At 40.6% G+C, this 26,968-nt stretch overlaps 1 protein-coding gene across 1 annotated transcript in view; it reads left to right on the plus strand.

Annotated features, from left to right (window-relative positions):
• The first annotated feature begins 10,168 nt into the window (after positions 1–10,168).
• Positions 10,169–26,968, plus strand: part of FAR2 (fatty acyl-CoA reductase 2) — a 152,586-nt gene continuing 135,786 nt past the window's right edge. The window contains exon 1 of the mRNA XM_023256890.2: positions 10,169–10,485. The gene's annotated coding sequence lies outside the window, so the exon portion shown is untranslated. The remainder of the gene's footprint in view (positions 10,486–26,968) is intronic.

The following is a 26,968-nucleotide window of genomic DNA, read 5'->3' on the forward strand; positions in this document are numbered from 1 at the left end:
ATCCCACTTGGTTTTGGTGTACAATTCTTTTTATGCATTGTGGATTCAATTTGTTAATATTTTGTTGAGGATTTTTGCATGCAACTATGTTTCATGAGAGATATTAATCTATAGTAGTTTTGGGGTGTTTTGTTTTGCTTTTGTGATGTCTTCATCTGATTTTGGTATTAGGGCAATGCTGGTTTCCAACTATAATAGATCATTGATCTATTTCTCCTTGCAGTACCATCAGGTTTATGCTCATGCATTTTGACACTCTGTCGTTAGATTATTATGTCTTCTTAGAGGATTCACCACATTATCATTAACTAATACCCCTCTTTATTCCTAATAACTTTTCTTGCTCTAAAGTCTGCTCTTTTTGGAATAAATATAGCTAGTCCTGCTTTCTTTTATTTAGTGTCAGCATATCTTTCTTCATCCCTTTACTTTTAATCTCTATGTCTTTATACTTAAAGTGGATTTCTTGTAGACAACATAGTGTTGGGCCTTTTTTTTGATCCACTCTGACAATCTTTTAATTGGGTATTCAGAACATTGACATTTAAGGTAATTATTGATATAGTTGGATTAATATCTCCCATATTTATGATTGTTTTCTATTTGTTGCTCTTGTTCTTTGTTCCTATTTCTGTCTTCTGCACTTGTTTCGCCTTTTGTGGCCTTAATTGAGTATTTTATACGATTCCATCTCCTCTTATTTCTTAGTGTAGTAATTATACTTCCTTATTTACTTTTTTTGAAGTGATTGCTTTAGAGTTTGCAGTATAAATTTACGACTAATAAATTACACTTTCAAATAACACTGTATAGCTTCCTGGGTATGTGAGCGTCCCATAGAAACGTAGTATTCCCATTTCCTCCTTTCTATCTCTTAGCTGTATCATTGCTATCATTCATTTCACATATACACAAGTATATGTATATGGATAAGCATATACAGTCAAATACAATGTTGCTATTACTATTTTGAACAAACTGTTAGCTGTTAGATCAATGAAGAATAAGGAAAAAAAGATTTTATTTATTTCCACTTATTCATTTACCAACCCTTCTCCTTTCTGTATGTAGATCTGAATTTCTGACCTCTATCATTTTCTTAATCTCCAAAGAACTTTTCACTTTTCTTTTCTTTTTTTAATTTTTTTAATGTTTTTATTTATTTTTGAGACAGAGAGAGTCAGAGCATGAGCAGGGGACGGGCAGAGAAAGAGGGAGACACAAAATCCGAAGCAGGCTCCAGCCTCTGCGCTGTCAGCACAGGGCCCCATGCGGGGCTCGAACTCACGGACTGTGAGATCATGACCTGAGCCGAAGCCGGACGCGTCCGACTGAGCCACCCAGGCGCCCCATTCTTTTCACTTTCTTACAAGGCAGTTCTGCTGGCAGCAGGTTCCCTCAATTTTTATTTGCTGAGGAAGTCTTTATTTCTCTTTCACTTTTGAAGGATAATTTCACATGGTACAGAATTCTAGGTTGGTGTGGGTTTTATGGGTTTTTTTCCTCACCACTTTAAACATTTCACTCCACTTTCTTCTTGCTTGCATGTTTTCTAAGAAGTTGGAGGTAATTGTTAGGGGTAAGGCATTTTTTTCCTCTAACTACTTTCAAGAATTTATCTTTGATTTTCTGAAATTTAAATATGAGATACCCAAGTGTAGTTGTGTGTAGTTGTGTGTGTGTGTGTGTGTGTGTGTGCTGTTGTTGTTGTTTACTTTTTCTTCATTTTTAAGCATTTATCCTACTTGTTTTCTGAGCCTTCTCAATTGTGCTTTGGTGTTTAACACCAATTTGGGGAAATAATCATTAATGCTTCAAATATTGTTTTCTTCCTTTCTCTCTTTTTTCTCCTTTTGGTATTCGCATCCTGCATTTGTTACATCTTTTGCAGTTTTCCTTCAGTCCTTTGATATTCTGGGGTTTTCTTTCCTGTCTTTTTTTTCTTGTTTTTCAGCTTTAGAAGTTTGAATTGTCATATCCTTAAGCTCACAGATTCTTTACTCAGTCATGTCCAGTCTATTAATGAGTCCATGAAAGGTATTCACTTCTGCTACAATGTTTTTATCTCTAGCATTTATTTTTTATTCTTTCTTAAAATTTCTATCTCTTTGCTTATATTATCCATCTGTTCTTGCATGTTTCCTTTTTCTATTAAAGCCCTTAGCATTTCGAGGCAACTGGCTGGCTCAATCAGAACAACATATGACTCTTGATCTTGGGGTCATGAGTTTGAGCCCCTTGTTGGGTATAGAGATTACTCAAAATAAAATAAAAACTTTTAAAAAATTAAGTAAAACCCTTAGCATTTTAATCATAGCTGGTTTTGTTTTTTAATTCATGGTCTGATAATTTCAATATTTCTTCCATATCTCACTCTGGTTCTGATGCTTGTTCAGTATCTTCAAACTGTTTTTTTGCCTTTAGTATGCCTTGCAATTTTTTGTTGGAAGTTGGACATGAATGCTGGGTTAAAGGAACTGCAGGAAATAGGCATTTAGTAATGTAATGAGAAAGTTCGGGGAGAAGGGAAGTCTTCTATAATCCTATGATTATGTCTCAGTCTTTTGGTGAACCTGTGCCTCTAGGCTGTGAACCTCACAAGCGCTTCTCGTTTTTCCCCCCTTAAATGGGATAAGAGGGCTGGAGTGGCTGGACTTGGGTATTTCCCTTACCACAGTTATTTTAGGCTCAATAAAACCCCAACAGGTTGGGCTATGGTATAATAGTTTCTCATGAGGGTTAGCCTTGTTAAGAACAGAATGCCCTAGCTTATTTCAGATGGTGATGGTTCCTTTTCCTTTCCTCCTGCTGGAGGCCCGAGGAAATTTTTCTCAAGTATTCAATGTGAAGATCTGGTAGAGGAAGTAAAACACACAAAAGAGTATGCCACCCTCCTGCCCCATTAGTGGGTCCCCTAGAATTTTTAACTCACAATGGTCTACACTGAGTCTCCAGCAGTTTATCAAATATAGTTCAGCTTTTCTGATTTGGCACTGGTAACATGGAGGTTTCTTCTCATTGGTTTCTATTCCTGTCAGTTATGATGTTCCATATGCACTTGTCTGTTTCTCTAGTTTCAATGGTGGCGACAGTTTCACAGGCCTGTCCTGTGGTTTTGCTTCCCTGACAAATCTAAGGATTGTTTACTTCTCAGTGTGTTCAGTTTTTGACTTGTTAAATTTTTTTAATGTTTATTTATTTTTGAGAGAGAAAAAGACAGAGTGTGAGCCAGGGAGGGGCAGAGAGAGACCCACAATCTGAAGCAGGCTGCAGGCTCTGAGCTGTCAGCACAGAGCCCGATGTGGGGCTTGAACTCACAAACCATCAGATCATGACCTGAGCGGAAGTCAGACACCCAGTTGACTGAGCCACCCATGCACCCCAGCTTTTGACTTGTTAGAATGGAGTGGCAGCTCATAGCATTCTTTTTTAATTAAAAAAAATAATAATATATTTAAATAAATGCATGAGTGGGATCATATGTTACCTTGATTTACATTTTAGTCTTTCTTTTTCCTTGTCCATCTTTGCCTGCTGCTTCTGTCTCTATCTTCCTCCATCAGCATTAATGCCTCTCTTTTAAAAACTCAAGGTAACATGTTAATAGCCTTATATGTAACCTTCCACATTTTTCTCCATGCTTTCATAGACCGGTGTATATATGTACACATGTACATATTCTATGTTACCTGATATTGGTTTGATAGGAATGTGATCATTTCACACATGTTTTTCAGCATTTTATTTTCTTCACAAACCAAACCTCATAGAAATTAGTGAAATTCAACTGGCATAGCTTTAATTTATTCTTTTTAATGTCTGCATAGCAGTCAATAGAGAGAATATGCCTTTAAGTAATTCAGATGTAACCCTATTGCATTCTCATAAAAGATTCTCAAAAGTTCTCTCAAGACCATTCTTAAAAGACTCTTGAGGTCTGTGACCCAAGGTTTAAGAAACCATCAGCTCAGAGTGCATTATACTTGGAATCAGGAAATACAAGTTTAGCCCTCACCTGTTACACTTTTACTATTGTCAATAAAAATGTTATATAATTTTTAAAGACCTATATATCTACACAGGAAAAAAAAGATAAGAAAAAAGTTGGGGGGCGCCTGGGTGGCTCAGTGGGCTAAGTGTCAGACTTTGGCTCAGGTCATGATCTCGCAGTTCATGAGTTCGTGCCCCACATTGGTCTCTCTGCTGTCAGCACAGAGCCTGCTTTGGATTCTCTGTCCCCCTCTCTCTCTGCCCTTCCCCACTTATTCTTGTTCTCTCTCTCTCTCTCATTTAAAAACAGAAAAAAAAGGTAGAATCCATATCTACCTGCTTCATAAAATGGCCAGTTAATGAACAACAATTTTTCTCATGCAAAACGAACATCTCAGTAGAGTAGGAAGTAATGCTCTGTTGCTGATGCTGCTGCCATCTACCATCTAAGTGAGTGAGAGAGTGGCAGGATTCTGAGATGGCCTCCAAACTCACACACTCACTCCAGTGTATGTGCTCTGTATAACCCCTTCCCCTTAAACAGGTGGGACTCTGCCCGTGATGGCTTTCACTCCTGTGAGTACATTATACAGTGAAAGTGAGAGCCCAAGTCCGTTGATTTTGAGTTACTCAAAAGGGAGGCCATCCTAAGTGGCCCTCACATAATTTCAACTGTTAAGTTATGTGAAGATTGGAAAGTTAGATATTTAAAGAGAGAAATATTTTCTTCTTCTGGTTTTAAAGAAGCAAACAAAGGACGCCCGGGCAGCTTAGTTGGCTAAGTGTCAGACTCTTAATTTTGGCTCAGGTCATGATCTGGTGGTTCATGAGTTCAAGCCCTGCTTCGGGCACTGTATTGATATGAAGCCTGGAGCCTGGAGCGTGGAGCCTGCTTGGGACTCTCTCCCATTCTCTGTGCCCTTCCCCTGCGCGCGCGCTCTCTCTCTCTCTCTCTCTCAAAGTAAACAAATAAGCAATTAAAAACATAAGCAAACAAAAATGCTGTGAGAGTGTACATGGTTAGGACCAGAAGACAGCTTCTAAGAGCTGGAAGCAAACCCTGGCCAACAGAGGTGCCTGGGTGGTGTAGTTGGCTAAGTGACTGGCTCTTGATTTCTGCTCAGGTCAGGATCCCAGGGTTCATTAGATCAAGCCCCACATCCAGCTCCATGCTGAAAGCACAAAGCCTGCCTGGATTCTCTCTCCCTCTCTCTCTATGTCTCTCTCTTTATGTCTCTCAAAAATAAATAAATAAACATTAAAAACAACAACAACAACAGGGCCCTCAGACCTATAGCTGCAAGGAGCTAAACCCTGTCAACAACCAATGAGGAGCTTGGAAGAGGACCCCAGTCACAAAGCATATCAGAGTCCAGGCTGACGTCGGGCTTTCAGCATTGTGAAACCCTGAGCACAGAACCCAGTTACTTCATGTCTGGATGACTGACCTACAAAATTTTGAGATAATAAATGGGTATTGTTTTAAAGCACTATGTTTCTGGTGATTGGCCACGCAGCAATGGAAAACTAACACAGCGACCATAGACAAGACATAAAGTCTAGGCTTCCACTCCAAAGTAAGATAGTGGGCCCAAAGGACTAGCTTTCTAGTTCCAGAACACTGTATTTTTATGATTCTACTGTAGATAAAAATCAAATGTCTGCATCCTTAATACTATTAGTCAACAGAAACAGCATGTGTTTAAAGAGATAGCATTCTTTTGGAACACTTGTTTATTCTCAACCTCCCACTTTACAGTGTCATTAGAATGATCTGACATATTATTTTTGGCTTGGCAGATTTTGTAAGTATTTGGCATTATAAACAGAAACTTCCAGGAAGATTTACAAAGAAACATTGGTTTTATGGGGTTGAATAAAATGGCAAGTCACTGAGCAATGGTGAGGGAGAAAAGGCTTTGAAAGTAGAGGTCAGTCTTGTAATAGCCTATGTCTCAACATTGACCATCAGCAACAGTGGTTTTGAGATAAAACACTGAAGACTGGCTTCTAATCAAACTGGCGTGGAGCTGAATTTGTATTAGCAGGAGTTGTACGTGCACCTTGTGTGAGGGTCCAGAACAAAAAACACATTTCACCAAATCAGAACACTTTGTAGTTTTAGCTGCACTTGAGACTACTGGAGGGTTTACTTCACAAGATGATGAAGTCATTAGCATGTCCCCTGCCTATTCCTTCAAAAGTGAATGAGAATTTTAAGATAACTCTATTAAAATACCCACTTGAAAGGTCTTTTTTTATAATTTTATTTAAAAAAATTTTTTTTCAACGTTTATTTATTTTTGGGACAGAGAGAGACAGAGCATGAACGGGGGAGGGGCAGAGAGAGAGGGAGACACAGAATCGGAAACAGGCTCCAGGCTCTGAGCCATCAGCCCAGAGCCTGACGCGGGGCTCGAACTCACGGACCGCGAGATCGTGACCTGGCTGAAGTCGGACGCTTAACCGACTGCGCCACCCAGGCGCCCCTATAATTTTATTTTTTAATTTAATTTTATCTTTTTTGAGAGAGAGAAAGAGGGCACACGAGTGGGGGAGGGGTAGAGAGAAAGGGAGAGACTCTTAAGCAGGATCTAGGCTCAGCACAGAGCTTGACACAGGGCTCAATCCCATGACCATGAGATCATGACCTGAGCCAAAATCAAGAGCCGGCCATTTAACTGACTGAGCCACCAGGATGCCCCACTTGAAAAGGTCTTGATGCATGTATCTCTCTTTTAAGAAAAAAACAAAAAAACAAATATGTAGCATTCTACCACAAACCCATTCTTATATTCGTTTCCTAGGGCTACTGTAATAACTTACTGGGTGGTTTAAACCACAAGAGCTGATTTCTTTTCACGGTTCTGGAGCTAGAAGTCTGAAATCAAGGTGTGGGTCATGCTCCCTGCAGATGCTCTAGGGGGAAAGCCTACCTTTTGTCTTCCAGCTTCCAGTGACTGTCAGCATTCCTTCCTTTCCTTGGTCTTCATTTTTGTTTGTTTGTTTGCCTCATCACTCCAATCTCTGCCTTTTTTTTTATATCTCTTTTTCCAACAGATTTCCAGGTTGGAAATCTTCCTTTGTCTTTCTCTTATCAAGGCACTTGCTATGGGATTTAGGGCCCACCTGGATAACCCAGGATGATTTACTCTCAAGATCTTTAGCATTACATTTACAGAGACCCTTTCATTCAAATAAGGTAACATTTATGGGACCCTGGGATTTGCACCATGACATATCTTTTGGGAGTCACTATTTAACCTACCAACCCACTACATTGTCTGTTTTTGTTATTATCTGTTTTGGGCTGAATCTGCCCTTTTCCAGCCACCTCCCCCAATCATATGTTGGAGTCCTAACCCTAAGTACCTCAGAATGTGACTTTATTTGGAAGTAGGTGGTTGCAGATGTAATCAGTTAAGTTTAGATGAAGTCATTAGGATGAGTCCTGATTCAATATTATTAGTGTCCTTATAAAAAGGGGAAATTTGGACATCAGGGAGAACACCATGTGAACATGAAGGCAAAGATTATATTTCCACAAGCCAAGAAAAGCCAAAACCTACCACTGAACCACCAGAAGCTAGGTGGGAGGTCTGAAATACTCTCCTCACAGCCCTCACGGGAAGAACCCTGCAGACACTGGGTCTTGGACTTCCAGCTTCTAGAACTGTGAGACAATACATTTCTGTTGTTTTAGCCGCTCAGTCTGTGGACTTCAATATGGCAGCCGGTGGACGAATACATCATGTACACATAAATGTCATTTGAAATGGTGATAATCAAATTACAATTTTGTAATCTATAATAATGTTGCATTTTATTTGCCAACATTCCACTGAAAGTCTGTTTATTTTCTACTTTATGAATAATGCTGTAATAAACCTGTAACTTTGTCCATATGGCATTTCCCTTTTTTATGGGTATTTCCTGTAGGGGATAAGCTTAGGAATGCCCCGAGCTTACACCAATGGGTTAACAAGGCATAAAGAAATACAAAGCCATAAAATGCTCACACCTGGGTTTGGGCAAACCAGATTTGCACCCCAAGAATAGGGAGGTGCAAATGAACCCCAAAATAGAGAGGGGGTGCAGAGCCCCCAGAATAGAAAGGAAGGGGCAAAGGCCTAAAATAGGAATGGGCACAAGGGTGCCTAATACATAGGTATATGAAATAAACAAGATTAGATGTTCAGGGTGGAAGCACTCCCAATTTAGTACTCTGGCAGAAAAGCTGCTTTCATAGGAGGATAGGGCCAGGTTAGGTAAATTGGTGAATTGGACTATGGACCTCTGTGCAGCAGGTGAAGCAGCCCAGAGTAGAGATGGTTAACAAAAGAAAAGGTGCCTTGTCAACTCTAAGGCTATTTCCCCTATCTGCCTCATCCCCCTAGGCTAGCTAAGATAAACAGAGGTGCTGCCTCATGTTCGCTGTAAACAACCTTCCTCCCAACTGCCTGGCACCCAGATTTTGTTTTGTAATTAACCCAAAGCCCTAACCCCAAATATCTTCAAGACCCCCCTTTCCCTCACATCCCCAAGTGAACGTTCACAGATTCATTGTCTCTTTGTGCACGTCCATCACGTCCATCACCATGTTTGTAAGCCTTCTGATCCTAATAAAAATGGGGCAAGGCCCCTTGTTCCGGGCTCTTGTCTTGTCCGGGACATTAACCATTTCTCGTTTCTCATCCTGTGTGCCGCTCTCTTGCTAGACAAGAGAGAACTTTAGACCCAGAGTCTACCACAATTTCCTTGGGACATATTCTAAGAAATGGGACTCCTTTATCACAAGGTTCAGAACAATAAGAACATTTTGAGTGACGAAACATTTTATGCCTTGGAAATGTATTGCAAAATTGCTTTCCAAAAAGTTGCAACAATTTACCTTCTATCTGCTGTGTGATAAGGGATTTCAACATATTCTCATCATCATTTGACAGTATCATTTCAAGTACTGTCATACAGGTTTTTAGAACACATTCAGATGTATTCTACAGTGGGGGAAGGGGTAACAGTGTATTTACTTGGTCCTAACTTTTTCTTTTTCTCTTACTTGCAGGCAGTCACCAGAGGAAATTAGTCAGAGTGTCTTTAGGCTACACACTTTGCTTGCCGTATTTAATCAAAGAGAGCCCAATGGAAGAGGATTCAAGATGGGAAGTGAATTCTTTTTAATGCAAGAAATCACTCATTTCATTAATTCCAACCTTCATGAATTAAATTTTATTTCTTTATTTGTATGCCGACTGTTGGAATGAGGATATGTGAAGACAGCTTCCGGGGCAATATTCCTTTTTGGCTTCTCTTAACACACCATATTTATTTGGGAAGTTACCTTCCACCTTGTTCGAGGAAGTAGGTTGGGCGTTGGCCTGCGTTCAGCACTTCCTCGCTGAGGACGGCTGACTCCCCTGCGTGTCCAACCCTCTACAAGTCTTCCCTGACAACGGATCCAGTTTTTCCGTTTAACTGTTAACAATGACCAAACCGTATCTGCAAAAAGCTACCAGGCTAAGAAGCAAAACGTCTCTCTCTCTCTCTCTCTCTCTCTCTCTCTCTCTCTCTCTCTCTCTCTCTCTCTCTCTCCTTTAATCTGTTGAAGCGCTGCTGAGCCAAGCTGGCGCGCAGCTGTTCCCGCAGCCCGCATCTCGGGTCCTTTCTAGTCTCCTCTCCACCTGCCCACTCCCACTCGCACCCTACGCAGGCAGAGCCTGATGTCTGCCCTCCAAACCCTGGGTATGAGTAAAGCGTGCCTCCACCCCTCCTGGATTTTTAGGACACTGCGCTGGTCGGTCATTGCAGGGCGCCTCCGCAGAGTCCGGAGCAGATACAAGAACATCCCTCCCACGGAGTGTGTGGTACCCAGAACCTCAGTGAACTCGGATTTGAGCCTTTTTCTACTAGGGTGGATGGGGAAAGGTGTGTCCTCCAAGCGTTCAGACCAGAACCTTAGACTTTCTGGGTCTCTCTTTTCCCCCCTCCTTCCCTCCTCCTCTTTCTTTCTCAAGGTGTGGGAGCTCTTCTTTTGCAGACCAGAGAGGGGCGCCTTTCTAGCTCCCTTTACCCTCACCCACAGTTTAAAGGAAAAAAAAAAAATGAAGAAAAAAAAAAAAAAGCCCGGGAGTAATAGCGAGCGGCTGTGCTGGGTGCTGAATGAATGGAAGCCGCGGGGCGGGCCTGCGCGCACGATGCCGTCTCCCGGAGGCCTGTAAAGGCCCTCGCCAGCCGCGCGCCCTCCTCCCGCCCCGGGCTCCGGCTGCCGCCGCTACCGCGCCCCACGCGGAGGCCGCGGCTGCAACCGGGAAGGTCGGAGGGAGGGTGGTTTCCTCCCGCCCCACACCCAGTCTCCGAGCCGGATATACAGAGTGTCACGTTTGGGAGCCCAACGAGGAGAGCGCTCTCCCTGCGGCGGGAGTACCTGCCGGGGCCTCGGGGAAGGACTGGGATTTACAGGACCACTAGTTGAACCCCACCGCGTCGGAGGAGCAGGTACGCCGGGGTCGCAGCCCAACGTTCGCCGAGCCCACGCCGCGGAGGCCACGCCGGGCTGGGGGCAGCCCCGGGGGCAGGCGCGGGCGCAGGGGTCGGGGGGGGGGGGCGGATCCCTAAGGGCCCCGAGGGAGGGTGGGCGTGCGGCCCGGAGGATGGAGGAAGAGGTTTGGGAGGCTCTGCCCCCTGGCAACCGCCACCCCCCGCCGTCACCCGCCGCTTACTGCCCGCCGAGGTGGAGCGCGCAGAGGGTGGCAGCGGCGGCGGGCCAGGCAGGGCCCGAGAGGGTTAACCTGGGAGCCGCGCCCGGCAGCCAGGATGGAGGGAGAGAGGCGCCTGGCCCGGTCTGGCGGCGGCCTCCTTGGCCCCTGGGGCTATTCCTGAAGAGAGCGCGGTGACTCCAGGCCACGTGTGGAACTGCTCCCTGCCCGCGGTCCTTCGGGCGCCGCAGACAGCCGGCGCGCTTCCCGACCCTGCAGCGCGTGCTCGCTCGCCCTGAGCCCCATCCCTGGCCGCGCGTCCGGACCCTCCCACTCCCACTCCCACTCTCACTCCCACTCCCGCCTCGCCGAGGCCGGGAGCCCGAGGCCGAAGTGCTCAGGGGCGTCTAGGGTGGGGTCTGCCGCTGTTGGAAGTTTGCCTCCTCTTCCTGTGGCCTGCGCGTCTTGGAAAGAGCAGGGGAGCAGAGCAGGTACCAGGAGACTCCAACTGGAGTAGATGGCTTGCGGGAAGGCTGGAAAGGCTACTCACATCCCTGGCGAGGAAGAGAACCCCCGGGGCAATTTCATTCAATTAAAAGGATTAACCAGCTTAGTCCTAGAAACCGTAGGAAAGCATCCCATCTATCTACCAGCTTCCTACTCTTTCACCTTTTGGGTTGGGTAGGATTATGAACAGTTACTCTTTGATGGATGAGATACCTCGTGTGAGCTACCAGGTCCTCCAAGGATATGCGAGGGCTTTAGCGGCTGGTTGAATCATGTGGCGTGCCCCATTATACCGTGAGCAAAGGCAGAGTGGGGACAGCTGACTGACCAGGAAACTTAAGTTACTCGTACTTTTCTTCTTGTGGATGCTGCATCAAGAGAAGTTTGACACTGTGGGAAAAGAAATTTGAGAATTACCCTGTGGTTTCAATTATTCATCTCTCTACCTCCATTTATATGATTTGGCTAAGAAGCACGTTTAGTCTGAAACGGCACAGGGACTAAATAAAATTTTAAGTCAGCCACTCGAATTGCAAGAGCAGGTTTTTCAGCAAAACCCACATTTAGGGATCTTTGTGCATGATACTTCCGGTAGATGGCCGTGGGGTTTTACCAGCCAGACTCAGGTGTTGAAATATTTCATCTGTAGTGTTTTTGCAGGACGCTGGTCTTTATAGGACTCTTTTTTTCTGTTTCTGAGGGCATTTCCTGCACCTGCCTTATTAACAAATTCCTACCTTACCCCAGTTTCTAACATTGGGTTGTAATTATCCATAAAATATAGGTAATATAAATCACCGTAAGTTGGTAAATCTTACCATGAAGCATTTCTCCTTTATTTAAAGGAGGGACATGACATCTAATTACAGAAGAGGGAGAAGCTTTCTTTAAACGGGTGAAAAAATCAATGAAATAGCTCAGGTTTGGGTATCGTGTTGGGGTTTATGAAGAATATGGTCGTCTTGAACATCTCACCATTTGCTTTCCTGTCATCTGAAGATGTATTTTGAGTGTATGTCTGGCAACATCTGGAGAGCCTTAAGAATTCTTTGTTTTTCTCTTAACTCCAGTGCAGCCATGAAAACTCACTCATTCACAAGCACAGTCTCCAGAAGGATCATGAACAGTGACCAGGAGCATGGTGTTCCCTGACACTCTGGGCTCTGTGAGAACATTTTTTTTTTTTTTTTTACTCCTGAAGAGGCATTCTTAATGCTCTTGTTAACAGAGCACTTTGAGAACCTGATAAAAAGCTATGGGGTATGAAGCACAAACATATGCACATTAACACGGAATTCTGCCTATGGTTTCAGGAGCTCACAGACTCCTTGATACCCAACCAGATGTTAGCCGTTCACAGACTTTGGGCAGGGCCAGCTTCATGGAAACAAACTGCTCAGTCACACGGGGCTCTGAACTCAGAAGGGCCCCGCACTAGTTTTAAAGTTCTGCTGTCACTGTCAGCTCTCTTAATAATTTTCAAACAAGGAGCTCCAAATTTTCATTTTATACTATATATATATATCCTGCAAATTCTGTGGCCAGCCCTGATCCCAGCATAACAATCCTGTTCTAGAATTTACTGCATAAGTTATGTCATAGTAATCCTACATTTCAGGTGAATTCTCCAACACAAACTTGGACTCTAGCTGCTACGTACCTATATCGTTCAGCCCCTCTTCCTCATGCGCAGTTTCCTTACTGATTGAATAAAGATAGCAGGCAATATCTGCTACTCTTCCTCTTAAAAAGTAGTTCTGAAGATATACTAGGTAAAGAGGTAATAATTGTAAAAGCATCTGCTTCCCTTGAACAATTTTATACTAACAAAGGCTTGACTTCTACTCCTTGTTTCAGAAGTAGCTTGAGGAAAGTTGGTTAAGTACATTAAAAATGTTGCAGAACTTTTATAATAACCCTTATATTTTAGTGGGGAAAAATAAAAAGTAGCTAAGGTATTCAGTATTTTACATGTTCCTTAAAAACCATTATTTGGACAAGATTGGAATTGACAAGTAAAAGTGCAGAATAACTTCTTGGATTCCAAAGATACTTCCTGAATTAAATACGATGTTTGAGTCTAATCCATCCAAAAATTGAACAATGTGTAACTGAGTCAATGATTGACACTTAAGTTCTAAAAATCCACATTTTCAAATCTCGAGCAAGTCATTTTTAAAATACTCTAGGACATAGCCTAGCAGTGTAAAGTACACCCAGTCCTTCACCTCCTTTAACACTAGGGAAGAAACTGAGATACTTTCGGCAAGTTCTCTGTCCTCACTCTCCTCCCTTAACTACTTCTCTCATCTCAGATCTTCTCTTTACCCCAGCTTTCATTCCCAGTATGATGACAACACACACCAAAGTGTTGAGGAAGAAAACAGTGAAAGGAAATGAGTCAAATCCACATATCAAAGTCTTAAAATGGGGGCACTAAATGGGGTGGTTGGAGACTCCTTTCATACAACTACTCTGTGCAGAGACATGCTGTGTACTTTAGCTTATGAAGTACTAGGTCCTATACTCGATAGACACGACATCATTGGCAAGACAAAATATGTCAATATAAGGTGTTAATTAACAGTAGTAGATGAGTTGTTACAAGGCAATAGAAGAGTAGACACCAAATGAATGGTGCAGATAGTAAGTGCAGTGAGTTCCCAAGAATAAAATGCATTAGTGAAGCTTAAGAGGAAGGTTACATGAGTTGTTCCTTAAAGCTCTGCTCCAAACAGAGGTGAACGAAGGAGTCTTCTGGCTGATTGCACAAAATGAAAATCTGGATGGAGCTAAAGTTTTATGTAAGGAAAAGGCAGGAGATAAAACTGTAAGGGAACTTTCCAGTGGTTGGCTTCATTCATGTAATAAATAATTATTAAGCCTCCTCTGTGACCAGACACAGGGTCAATTTTTCTGTATTTAGTGTTGAATAAAGCAGACATCCTGTAGAACTTATAGACATTTAAAAAAGGAAACATAATAACAAATTGTTGGAAGTGGTATGAAGAAGAACAGGGTGCTATTAAAAAAAAAACAATAGGCTGGCTCAGACGGTGTTCTGGGAAGACGATGAAAGACTTAAATTGATACTTGAAAGAAGCATAGGGATTGGCTTGGGAATAAAGTAAAGGAAGGAAAAGTAATCTGGGCAGAGGAAGTAGCAATGGGAAGGCTGCAAGGGGAGGAAAAGGCTGGAAGTATTCAGGGAACAGAAAGGAAGCATGGCTGGAGTTTGGGGAGAAATTGCTGTGGGGCTGGACAGGAGTATGGTGAGGTAGGCAAGAGCTTGATCATGGAAAACCTCACAGATCTTGACATTGATTTTGAATTTTATGTTGGTGGGAAGCCATGAAGACTTTGAAGTCAGAGACTATGTAATTTACATTTTCAGAGATCTTTATGGGTACAATATGGACAAAGGACAAGAAAGAAAAAGAATTGGAAGAAGGAAGACCAGTTAGGGCAGAGTGTCATAAACAGCACTGACAGAAAAGGTAGAGAAAAGTGGGCAGACTTGAGATCTATTCTGAAGGTAGAATTGATACAGCTTGCTGATAGATTGGATATAAGAGGTGCGTGAGGCAGAAAGAAGTGGGAGAATGAATTATTTCGGTAGATACTGCTGGATGTTTGTAATCCAAACCAGTAGACTCATGTACATATGACTTAGAGTTGCTAGAAGAACTGAAAAATGAAGTGAAAGCTGGTAACCTTGCTTAGTACCTCTGGGAAATATACCAGCTACTGGGGTAGAAGTAAGAGAGAGGAGGGAGATACTTTTGCTTTTTATACTATCATTTCTACTGTAGGGATTATTTTTAAGCCATCACATACTTTATCATTTCTTAAAAAGTTACTGCAGCAACAAATATGGCTCCTGTTTTGCTGGTTCGAGCACATGAATGGAACACGGGGCCATTTCCTACCATCACAAAAATAAGGAGAGAAAAGTCTAATCCTTACCAAAGTGATTGGTTCTAAAACATAATTCATAATTCTGAAAACCTTTCCATTCTTCCCCCTTGTTTATATTGGTGTTTCCCAAAATGTAGTCTGTGGATCATTAGTGTTTTGGGATATTAATAACAGTTAAGTGAAGAAAAAAAAAAGCTTTCCTGATCATTTAAATTTGAGAAACACTTGATTTAACCTGGGTAACCTGTCTTATTGCAGGAATCCTCAGAGCCTTTAATTTACTAATTAGCGCATTAAGAATCAAGAAAGAAGGGATATTTTATGTCACATTTCCTAAACTTATTTGACCTCAAAATGCTTTTTTGTTAGAACATCTGACAGAGTCAGCATTTAGCATAATGTGCTTTGGGAAATGCTGCCCTATATTAATAGATTAAACCTTTTAACATTTACATCCCTCTATTCACCATCAACTTCTCTCATCCCTTTCATGCCCCTCAGCTGGAAGAAAGTGGGAGACTAGAATGGACTCTGTTAACAGGCTGTAAGTTGATGATGAAACCATTCTGCTCTATGGATAAGAGATAAAGAGATATTCATAAGCAAGTTTTACAGTCTGATTAAAAAGAAGCTTTAATTTATTGACTGATTGATTGATTTAAATTTCTACTTTCATGATTTCATTTCTACTTTCAGACCTCCCTGAAGTATGTTCTGTCAAGTCTAGATTTACACAGGAGGAACCTTAAACATAGGTAGTGGGGAAGACTTCACAGGGCCTCTCTTGTTCCATGGCAGGTCTGGGCCTTACTTGATGTTCATAATGTATCTCTTACAGGACAATACAATGAGAATACATAGGGTGTCTGTAGGAGCAATGATTTTGCAATGAATCTCATATATCTTCTCTCCTTCTCCCCAGTGCATTTGCATGGTGGTGGGTTGGAGACAGGAATGCAATTTATGACCAAAGAACAGTGCAACCAAAAGAACAGAACAGGAGAAACAGGTTCACACAGCTGTGGACTCTGACCATGGCTTCATCCATTCGGTCCTCTAGCCCAGGGGTGGGCAAACTATGGCCTGAGGGCCAAATCTGGCCCCTGCCTGTTTTTGTGTATCCCTTGAACTAAGAATGGTTTTAATATTTTTAAGTGGTTGGAAAAAAAATCACGAGAATAATGTTCTGTGGCACAAGAAAATTATATGAAAACCAAATTTCAGTGTCCATAAATAAAGTTTTATTGGAAAATAGCCAGTGTCATCTATCTATCATCATGCTATCTTAGGAGCTTTAGTGTTCTACCCAGTGAGTAGTTGTGACCAGCAAAGCCTAATACATCTAGCCCTTTACAGGAAATGCCAACAACCCCTGGGTTCTAGGTTATTAAACTCACTGGCCACAATTTTAATCGCACAATTTTAATCGATTTGTTTTTCATTTGTTTTATATTTTAGGGGATAGTGTTAGCTGAGGCTGCTATAGCAAAGTACCGTAGACTGGGTGGTTTATAAAACCAGAAATTTATTTCTAACAGTTTTGGTGTCTGAGAGAGTTCCTGGGTTCATAGATGCTCTTTTACACAGTGGCTGCACCAATGTTCATAGATGATCCAAGAGATTACTGCCTGTGTTTTCTTCTAGGAGTTTTATGGTTTTGGGTCTCACTTTAGGTGCTTAGTCCATTTTGAGATTATTTTTGTGTATGGTGTAATAAAGTGGTCAGTTTCATTCTTTTGCATGTAGCTGTCCAGTTTTGCCAACACGATTAATCAAATCTTTCCCCCATTGTATGTTCTTGTCTCTTTTGTCATAGATTAGTTGACCGTATCAATATGGTCTGGGCTCCTAACCTGTTCCATTGTTTATAGATGCCCATCTTTTCACTGTAACCTCACCTGGTGGAAGGGAAAGGGAGTTCTCTGGAGTCCTTTTTCTCTCTTTATAAAAAAAAAAATTAGGGGCACCTGTGTGGCTCAGTTGGTTAAGCAACTGACTTCGGCTCAGGTCATGATCTCATGGTTTGTGGGTTCTAGCCCCACTTTGGGCTCTGTGCTGGCAGCTCAGAGCCTGGAGCCTGCTTTGGATTCTGTCTCCCTCTCTCTCTGCCCACCCCCAATTGAGCTCCGTGTCTCTCTCTCTCTCTCCCTCTGTCTCTGTCTCTCTCTCTCTGTCTCTCGAAAATGAATAAATGTTAAAAAAAATTAAAAAGAATTTATTATTGAAGTATAGTTGACATACAATACAACGTATTAGTTTCAGGTGTACAACATAGTAATTCCACAAGTCTATACATTACACAATGTTTACCACAATAAATGTAGTTACCATCTGTCACATGCAACATTATTACAATATTATTGGCTATATTCCTGATGCTGTACTTTTCATGCTTGTGACTTATTTATTTTGTAACTAGAAATTTGTACCTCTTAATCCCCTTCCTTTATTTTGCCCATCCCCACCTTCCTCCCCTTTGGCAACCACCAGTTGTTCTCTGTATTTACAAGTCTTTTTCTGTTTTTTTTTTGTTTGTTTCTTTTTTAGATTTCACATACAGTTTGGCTTTCTCTATCTGACTTATTTCACTTGGCATGATATCCTCTAGGTCCATCCACGTTGTTACAAAAGGCGAGATTTCATTTTTTTTTTTTGTGGTTGAATTAGTGTTTTCATTTTCTTTGGGTAAACAGTAGTTGAATTGCTGGATCATATGGTATTTCTCTTTTTAATTGTTTGAGAAACTGCCATACATTTTTCCACAGTGGCTGCACCAGTGCAATGGCTGCACTTTTGCATCAATCGTGCGCAAAAGTTCTTTTTATTTCTTGTGTGTTTGATATTAGACATTCTGAATGGTGTGAGATGGTATTTCTTGTGGTTTTCATTTGCATTTCCCTGATGATTAGTGATGTTGACCATCTTTTCATATGTCTGTTGGTGATCTATATATCTTCTTTGGAAAATATTTGTTTGGGTCCTCTACCCGTTTTTTGAGTTTACTTGGGTTTTTGTTCTTGTTGTTGTTGTTGTTTTGGTGTTGAATCGTATAATTTCTTTCTATATTTTGAATCTTAACTTCTCATTAAATATATCATTTGTGAATATCTTCTCCCATTCAGTAGGTGCTTTTTTTTAATGGTTTCCTTCAATGCACCAAGGTTTTTGGTTTGTGTAGTTCTAATAGTTTAATTTTTTGCTATTCTTTCCCATCCTGAGGAGATCTATCCAGAAAAATGTTGCTAAGGCTGATATCCAAGATATTAATGCCTACATTTTCTTCTAGACGTTTTATGGTTTCAGGTCTCATATTAGATCTTTACTCCATTTTGAGGTTATTTTTGTCTATGGTGTAAGAAAATGGTTCAGTTTCATTCTTTCGCATATCCAGTTTTCCCAACACCATTTAGCAAAGAGATGATCTTTTCCCCATTGTGTATTTTTACCTCTTTTGTTGTAGATTAATTGACCATATAAACATGGGTTATTTCTGGGCTGCCTATCCTGTTCCATTGTTTATAGATGCCCATCTTTTAATTGTAACTTCACATAGTGGAAGGCACAAGGGAGTTCTCTGGCATCTCTTGTATATGGATATTAATCCCATTTGTGAGGATTCCACCCTCACAACTTGATCACCTCCTAGAGGTCCCACCTCCAAAGACCATCATACTGGAGAGTAGATTTCAACCTAGGAATTTTGAGGAGAGTCAAACATTGTCTATAAATAAATAGATTTATTTATTTATATTGTAAATATAATCTATTGTAAATAGATTTCCTAGAAGCTCCTCAATCATTATTGCCATTGGAGTCTTGACAGTGCTATTTATTGTCCGTAATTAGTGTAGCTAATATTATATGCCAATGTGAGGAGCAGAAGATAGTGTTGAAGGTAATCATTTTTGAAAGTTACTCAAACATTTGAACTGCTAGATAAAGGATGGGCACTCAGACATAACTAGAACCTGAAGAGATAGGGTAATTAACTCTAATATTAATTAGTTGTTGAAATCTGCTACCTATGAGCATGGACTTACTGTAAGGTGTCACCTTCAATTTTTATTTCAATAATGAAGCAAATCTATTTTTTATTTATGTAATCTTTTTTGTAAATATTGATGTTTTTAAATTTTTTTAATGTTTATTTTTGACAGAGAGAGAGAGAGAGAGACAGAGTACAAGTGGGGAGGGGCAGAGAGAGACACACACACAGAATCTGAAGCAGGCTTCAGGCAGCACAGAGTGCAATGCAGGGCTTGAACTCATGAACTGCAAGATCATGACCTGAGGCGAAGTCAGTTGCTCAACCAATTAAGCCACCTAGGTGCCCCAAATATTTATGGTTTAAGGGTGATAGTCTTAACTTAGGGGTAACGAAAATACACATTTTATTGTCCCCGTCTTACTTTTATTGAATCAGGATTTTTAGCATGAGCATCCTATGTGCTTCATATATAACCAGCACAGCTCAGGTACAAAATGTGTGAGCAACTGATCCAAGTTCTTCCATGGGATATAGAACCAGAAGATAGGGTTCTTGAAGCTTGGTGCTTAGAGTTATCATTGCTATCATGAAATCCTTCCAGGTGCATGTATGTAGTGGGAATCAATATGAAATATGGGACTCCTTGCCAAGTACACTGATCAGGAGATTGCATAATGACTAACTCAGAGGCCTACCTTAAAAAAAAAAAAAGAATTGATTTCAGGTAACATCTTCATTCAGTAGGCTTTTTTTTTTTTTTTTTTTTTTACTTAACACCTATACCAATGCAAAGAATATTACAGTAAAACCTTGGCTTGCAAGTAACTTGTTCTGCAAGTGTTCCGCAAGACAAGCCAATATTTCTAATAAATTTTATCTTGATAAGTGAGTGACGTCTTACAATACGAGTAGTACATGATGCCAAATGTCACATGGTCACAACTAAGCTGGTGGTTCTTCTCTCTCTTTTTCTCTCTCACTGTCTCTCTCTCTCTCTCTCTTTTTCTGTCTGTGGGATTGTGGATAATCATCTTTTGTGCTCATCTCAGGCCACGTGTTTGGCAGAAATCAGTGACTTTTCAGAACGTTGGAAGGTGCCCACAACTGGCACTAGTGAATTTTTTATCACTTCAAAGCACCGATGGACAGTCCTTTGCTTTTCCACACAAGAGTAAGCTTAGGAATGCTTTGCTTCATTCTTGGTCATTGGATACTTTCCTTGTTAAAGTTGCATAAAAAGAAAAGGATTCCATTTGAGCCAGTAGATAGCAGTGATTCCATTAGTAATTGTGAAAGTCATCCTACACAATAACCCTCCTCTCTCGTCTTCCTCACACCAGCCATGAAGGTTTTCAAAGGGAACTGCAGGTTAATTTATTTTTATTTATATTTTGTATTATATTATAGTATTGTAATCACTTTTATATGAATATTATTTGGGTTGCAGAATGAATCATCCGAGTTTCCATTATTTCTTACGGGGAAATTTGCTTTGATATACAACTGCTTTAGATTACAAGCGTGATTCCAGAACAAATTATGCTCGCAAGCCAAGGTTTTACTGTATATATATTTTTTGTGTAATCAACAATGTGATTCAGTAGACTGTGAAAAAAATTGTTCTTACTATAATTATCAAACACTAAGAATAGCACGCGTTTCTTGTTTTAGTCATGATTTATTTAAAAAGTCCTTGATAAGTTTGTATCCTTAACTCCTGCAGTCCAGCAAAACCATTTCCAAGCTGTAGCCCACAACAGGTGTTCCCTGTGGCCTCTGGACATATTGTTTTTTTGCTTGCTTGTTTTTAAGGTATTTTAACTTCCCAGTCCCCTCCAGAGATGGCCCAAAGCCTTGAAGCCTACATTTGAGGTGAGGAAGGGAAAGCAGACACTTCCCTGTGAATCTGTGTGGAAGGGACAAAACTACGGCCTCTCCTATCCCTCAGCTGAGGAGTTGTTGGGTCAGTAATATTTGCTGGTGAATAACAGGATGACCACAGGAGGCAAGAATAATATTTCCTGAGCCAAGAAATGAGAAAAAGTCATTGTGAAAACATTGCACATTTTAGATCATTTCACAAAAATGATGCTTTATTTATCACAGGTCAGTGAGAGGACATATCCCACAAAAATCATCCTTGAGGGCAGGATAGTTGGAAATTAGGAAGACCATTAAATTATGTGTCTGGTCTCAACATATTTGAAACCACTTAAGCACTTCCAGAAGAATTAGATATGCCAATGCACAATATTGTCAAGAAACTGGAAGAATCTGCCCAGAAGAATGTGATAAACTGAACAAAAGCAGCTGTGTGTAACAATTCAGTGTGAGTGCGTGTATTGAAGGTTTTTGCTTACTATTTTCAAGAAAGGATTTTAAAATTAAAAGATGTGTGGGGCGCCTGAGTGGCTCAGTCAGTTAAGCATCCGACTTTGGCTCAGCTCATGATCTTACGGTTCATGAGTTCAAGCCCCACATAGGGCTCTGTGCTGACAGCACGGAGCCTGCTTTGGATCCTCTGCCCCCCTCACTCTCTGCCCCTCCCCCACTCACGTGCATGTGTACTCTCTCTCTCTCTCTCAAAAATAAACATTAAAAAAAGATGTGTGGGTAGTAACAGCATAGTTTTTTTCAGTAATAAAATCATCTTGAAGATGGACAATATTCATTTAATAAAAATAGAGCCACTTATCAAAAACTTAAGAGAAATTGCCACTTAATTTCACATGAAACAAATATATAAATAATATCCTGATAAGCATTAATGAAATCAATTTCATGTCAGTCTGTGTATTTTCATTTCTTTTACACTGTAACTGTTGTCTCATTCTGAATTGAATCGTATTTCAGTTGAGTTTTGTTTATACAAGACCTTCAGGACCTATCTGCCCTGAATATGAGCAGAAGATCTAAAAGATGGGCACTTGTTCTCTTACCACAAGACTTGGAGAGCCTTAAGATTTACTTCCGGAAGTAGTTTCAAATCACGGGTATCTCTGATGGTTTGAAAGAGTTAATTTCTCATCCAGATGAGCCATTGTACTTGTCAAAACTCTCTCCCTAATAGAATTCTGACCTTGTCTCTCCCTTCTTTTCCTCCTGCTATTTCGGTGTGGTCCTGCCTGAAGCAACAGTTATGCAAGAGCCACGGAGTGTGTTACAGATCACGGGACTGCACGTTTGGTAAATTTAGGCCTCGGTTTCTGTAGGACAGCGGGAAACTTTCTCAGTTTAGACTTCCGTGAACTCCTAGACATACTGAATGTCGCCACATACCTCACTATCTTGTCTTCTGTACAGAGTGGGCACAACAAATAGCTTTGCCTTACCTAAGTATACTACTATACTAAGTTGTTGAATATTCGAGTACCTTCTCTATATGTGGTCCAATTCCCTCATTTTATAGAAAAGAAAAGCCAGTCCCAAAGACATCAAATGACTTGTCACATATCCATTTAATGGATGAATGTATACCAGTATCCAAATCTTATGACCGCCAATCCCATGACCATTTTATTCATTCATTCCTTCATTCAGTCAACATTCATATGATTTTGGAAAGTCTGCGATGTACCAGACAGGGTGTTTAGCTCTGCAGATGTATGATGAACAAGTTATAGTACGTGCCTTTAAACTTTAGTGTCCCTACTCTTTGAGCAGTGTTTAACCAGTTACAGCTTTGGAGTTTGTGAAATCTTTCAGTAAAGATCTTCAGCGTAAAATATAAACTTCTCATAGGTTTTAATTCCCTGCTTCTTCTCCCTCCTAACCAGCCCCAGTCAATGGTTTAGCTTCCCACAGTCCTGAACAATTAGCATCAATAAGAGTATGCTGGGAAATGGCTGCATTCTTTTGTGTCTCGCTTCTTCATTCAGCATTATGTTTATAAAATTATCCAAATTGTATGAATTTAGAGATTCTTCATTCTCATTGCTATATAGTACTCCATACTGCGAATATACCACTTTCAATTTTTTTGTTTCACTATTTTTTTAAATGCTGAATACTTTTATTTTTTATTTTTTTAACATTTTTTTTAACTCGTTAGTTAACATACAGCGTAGTATTGGCTTCAGGGGTAGAACCCAATGATTTATCACTTACATATAACACCCAGTGCTCATCCCAACAAGTGCCCTCCTTAATGCCCATCACCCATTTAGCTCATCCCCCCATCTGCCCCCCCCCTCCAGCAACCTCAGTTCGTTTTCTGTATTTAAGAGTCTCTTATAGTTTGCTTCCCCTCTGCTTTTATCTTATTTTTTCTTCCCTTCCCTTATGTTCATCTTTGTCTTTCTTAAATTCCACGTATGAGTGAAATCATATGATATTTGTCATTCTCTGCCTGGCTTATTTCACTTAGCATAATACTCTCTAGCTGCATCCACATTGGAAATGTCAAGGTTTCATTCTTTTTTGATCACCAAGTAGTATTCCATTATACACACACACACACACACACACACACACACACACACACACACACCACATCTTCTTAATCCATTCTTCAGTTGATGGACATTTGGGCTCTTTCCATAATTTGGCTATTGTTGATAGCACTGCTGTACACATTGGGGTACGTGTTTTGTTCCACTACTGATGAACATGTGTAGTTTCCACTATGGGGTTCTTAACAATAGTGTTACCAAGAACATTCTTATGAATGTCTTTTGCTGAATATGTATATACATTTCTGTTGGGTATACCGGGCATGGAACTGCTTTACATAGAGCACTTTGCTGAAATCTGCCAAAGAATTTTCCAAGCTAGTTGTATACTTTATACTCCCAGAAGCAGTAGAGAGATGCCATTGTTTCATATCCTTATCAACACTTCTTATTTTCTGTCCTTTTCATTTTAGCCATTTTGATGGGAGAGTAGTTGTATAGCATCATGGATTTGTTTGTATTTCTTTGGCGACTGACAAGACTGAGAATCTTTTTACATATTTTTTGGCCATTTGGATATCTTTCCTTGAGAATTACTCAAGTCTTTACCCACCCATTTGCCCGTCTTTTTAATTATGTGTGCATATACTTTATATATTTTAGACATAATTCCTTATTGGATATATGTATTGTGAATGTCTTCTTCCAACTGGGGCTTCCTTTTTCACTCTCTTAATTTTTTCTTTTGATGAACACAAATTCTTAATTTTAATAGAGTCCAGTTTATTAGTATTATTCTTCTGTAGTTAGTGCTTTTTGCCTACTCATAGATCAGAAAGATGTTCTCTTCTAAATGCTTTATTGTTTTGCCTTTCATACTAAGATCTGCTATCCACCTGGAATTAACTTTTTATATGATGCAAGAAATAAAAATGCATTTTCCATCTGGATATCCAATTGACTCAGTACCATTTACTTGAATTCTGCGAATGATTGCAAATCAGGGGACACAGCAACAGTTTGGACACCTCAGAACTAACACATTTAAGCATAAAGTCAGTTAAAACACATCTCAGTGTAATAACTTCTGAAGCCCATGTGACTATGGGTTAGGGTCAAAGCACTTACTTGACCTGCATATTTGGACCTAATTTCTTGTCTAATGGGTTAAGTGAAATAAAATGAATTAGTTTATTTCACAAAAGTCAAAGTATAAAATTCAAAACAAAGTCATGTCTAAGATATGGATAAAAAAATTACTATGTTAATAGAGTGAGGAGTTTATGACCAAAAGTTTAAGGAACAAAAATCAAAAGGCTTATCTTCAGTTATTAAGGAAGATAAATAAAGGCCCTACCTGTCTTCATTGAACTTACACACTAAATGTCTCACTAGTTACCTCCTCACTTCAAGATGAAAGATCCCTGGAATAATGAGAAATTGAAGGCAGGAAGATTAATTAGGTGGCCATTCATTCTTTCATGCATTCATCTAATGTATTTAGTGATTAATGCCAAGTATTATGTCAAATCCTGTGAATATTATGAGTAGTAAAACATACTTCCCTCAAGATGTTTGCAATCAGGTGGAGAAAGACAAATCATCAGTTATATACAACAGTATTGAATGGGGGCTCTGCAAATTTAACAGATCAGACTTTCAGCTCAGCCTGGGCTGAAATGGGGGGTAGAATTGGAAATTGCTTGCCAAAGGACATAAGTCTAAGCCTTGCCTAGTGAAGGGTAGGGTAGGATAGGGTAGAGTATATGGCCAGGTGATCTCTTCTACAAGTGTATATGGCATGGCCTCTGGAGCTAGTCTACAAGCTTAGTGATCTAAGGTAAAAGGCTTTGATTTCTCTGTGCTTCAGTCTCCTATTTGTAAGATGTGGTTTATAATAGAAAATTCCACAGAGTTCTTGTACTAATTCATGAATTAATACATGTAAACCATCTAGAAGAGTGGTTGGTACAGAAGAGTTGTTTGTTGAGTCCCGTTATTGTCACACACAAGGGTTATATATTTTAAATTGGTCCTGGCTCTGGAGAAACAAAGAGGTATTATCTACCACATCTATAGTCCAATGTAAAAGCTAAGGCAGAGAGAGAAAAGACCAGAACTTAGGAATCAGACTCTCATCATATTCCTGCTACCTGCTCACTCAGTGACTATATCTACCTTAGAACATGACTAGATTATCTGTGAAGTCCCTTCCAACTCTCATGGCCTATGATTCTACAGCTCTTGCCGACATGGATTTAATAAATATGTTTTTTTCTTCTTGTGGTAGAGAAATAAAAAAAAAAGAAACTTGATTTTGAGATTTACAGCTGAGTGGGTGAGCAGTGATATCACTTCAAAAGAAGTAGGTATGTCATGAACAGACTGGCATGTGAAAACCCATTCATAAATAGAATTTTCTGGTTGGGAGAAACCACTCTGTCTTTTTAATTCAGTGTGGTGGAGAGGCAGTGCGTTTTGGTCGTTAATAACACCCACAGAAACAGGAACCTGGTTGCCTGACCCAAATAGTTGGATACTTTTTAGCAAGTTACTTAAGTGCTCTGCATCTAAGTTCCTTCATCTGTAAAATGCAGACAGAATGTAGCCTGCACTATACACAGTGGCCATTTGTAGGTCAAAATGGTTGAGTGTTGGCAATTCCTCATGGTTCAGCTTAGTAATAGATTCTTTCTCAGGGGCTATACTGAGAAATAAATGACTTCATATGTGTCACGCGCAAAGGATAGTGCTCAACACAATAAGATAACATAGAAATGTTTTCTTTATTATTAAGGCTATTTGGCTGGTTCAGAATCTACTACACCAAGTTTAATTTGGTCAGGATAATTAGGCATTGTATAGTATGTCTGTTTAGGCCTCTTTTCCATCTTTATGCTTACATAATCATGAGGCTTTGGTTGAGTAATTTGTCTATAAGGTACTGTTGTGTTCACTTTCATTGCTGCAACCCACTTCCATTTTGCTTAATTCCATTGCTCTCCTTGGTTTCTTCTTGAAAGGGAAATTTAGCATCAAATTTCCTGGGTTGAAGCTAGCTTCCTGTCCCTCTTGTTTTCTCCTCAAAGCCCTACCATCCCTCCCCAGCCTGGTCCTTGGCATCTGTGGGCCTAGGGTCCATCTCCTTCAGAGGGTAGTATGGGTCCTGGCCATCCATCCTCTGAGGGCCCTCGGCATTCCAGACACCAGGTTTCTCCTGCAGGGAGGGTGAGAGGAGCTGAGGACATCTAAGAGTGGTCTTGGGGGAAGCCCAGAAAAGAGGAGAGCAGAGAGGATGGTAAAAGGAGCCCCAGCCAACCCTAGGGAGCAGGGGAGTGGGGCAGAGCCTGTTGGGAAGCCACGCTCTGACTGCATGACTTTTGACGAGTATTAGTGTGTCTGTACGATGAGGATCCGACTGTGCGTGAACCAAGATGCAGAGAGATGTTAGAGAAGTAGCAAAAAGAAGACAAGAAACA

This window comes from Felis catus, chromosome B4, assembly GCF_018350175.1.
Source record: "Felis catus isolate Fca126 chromosome B4, F.catus_Fca126_mat1.0, whole genome shotgun sequence".
Classification (NCBI taxonomy): Eukaryota; Metazoa; Chordata; class Mammalia; order Carnivora; family Felidae; genus Felis; species Felis catus.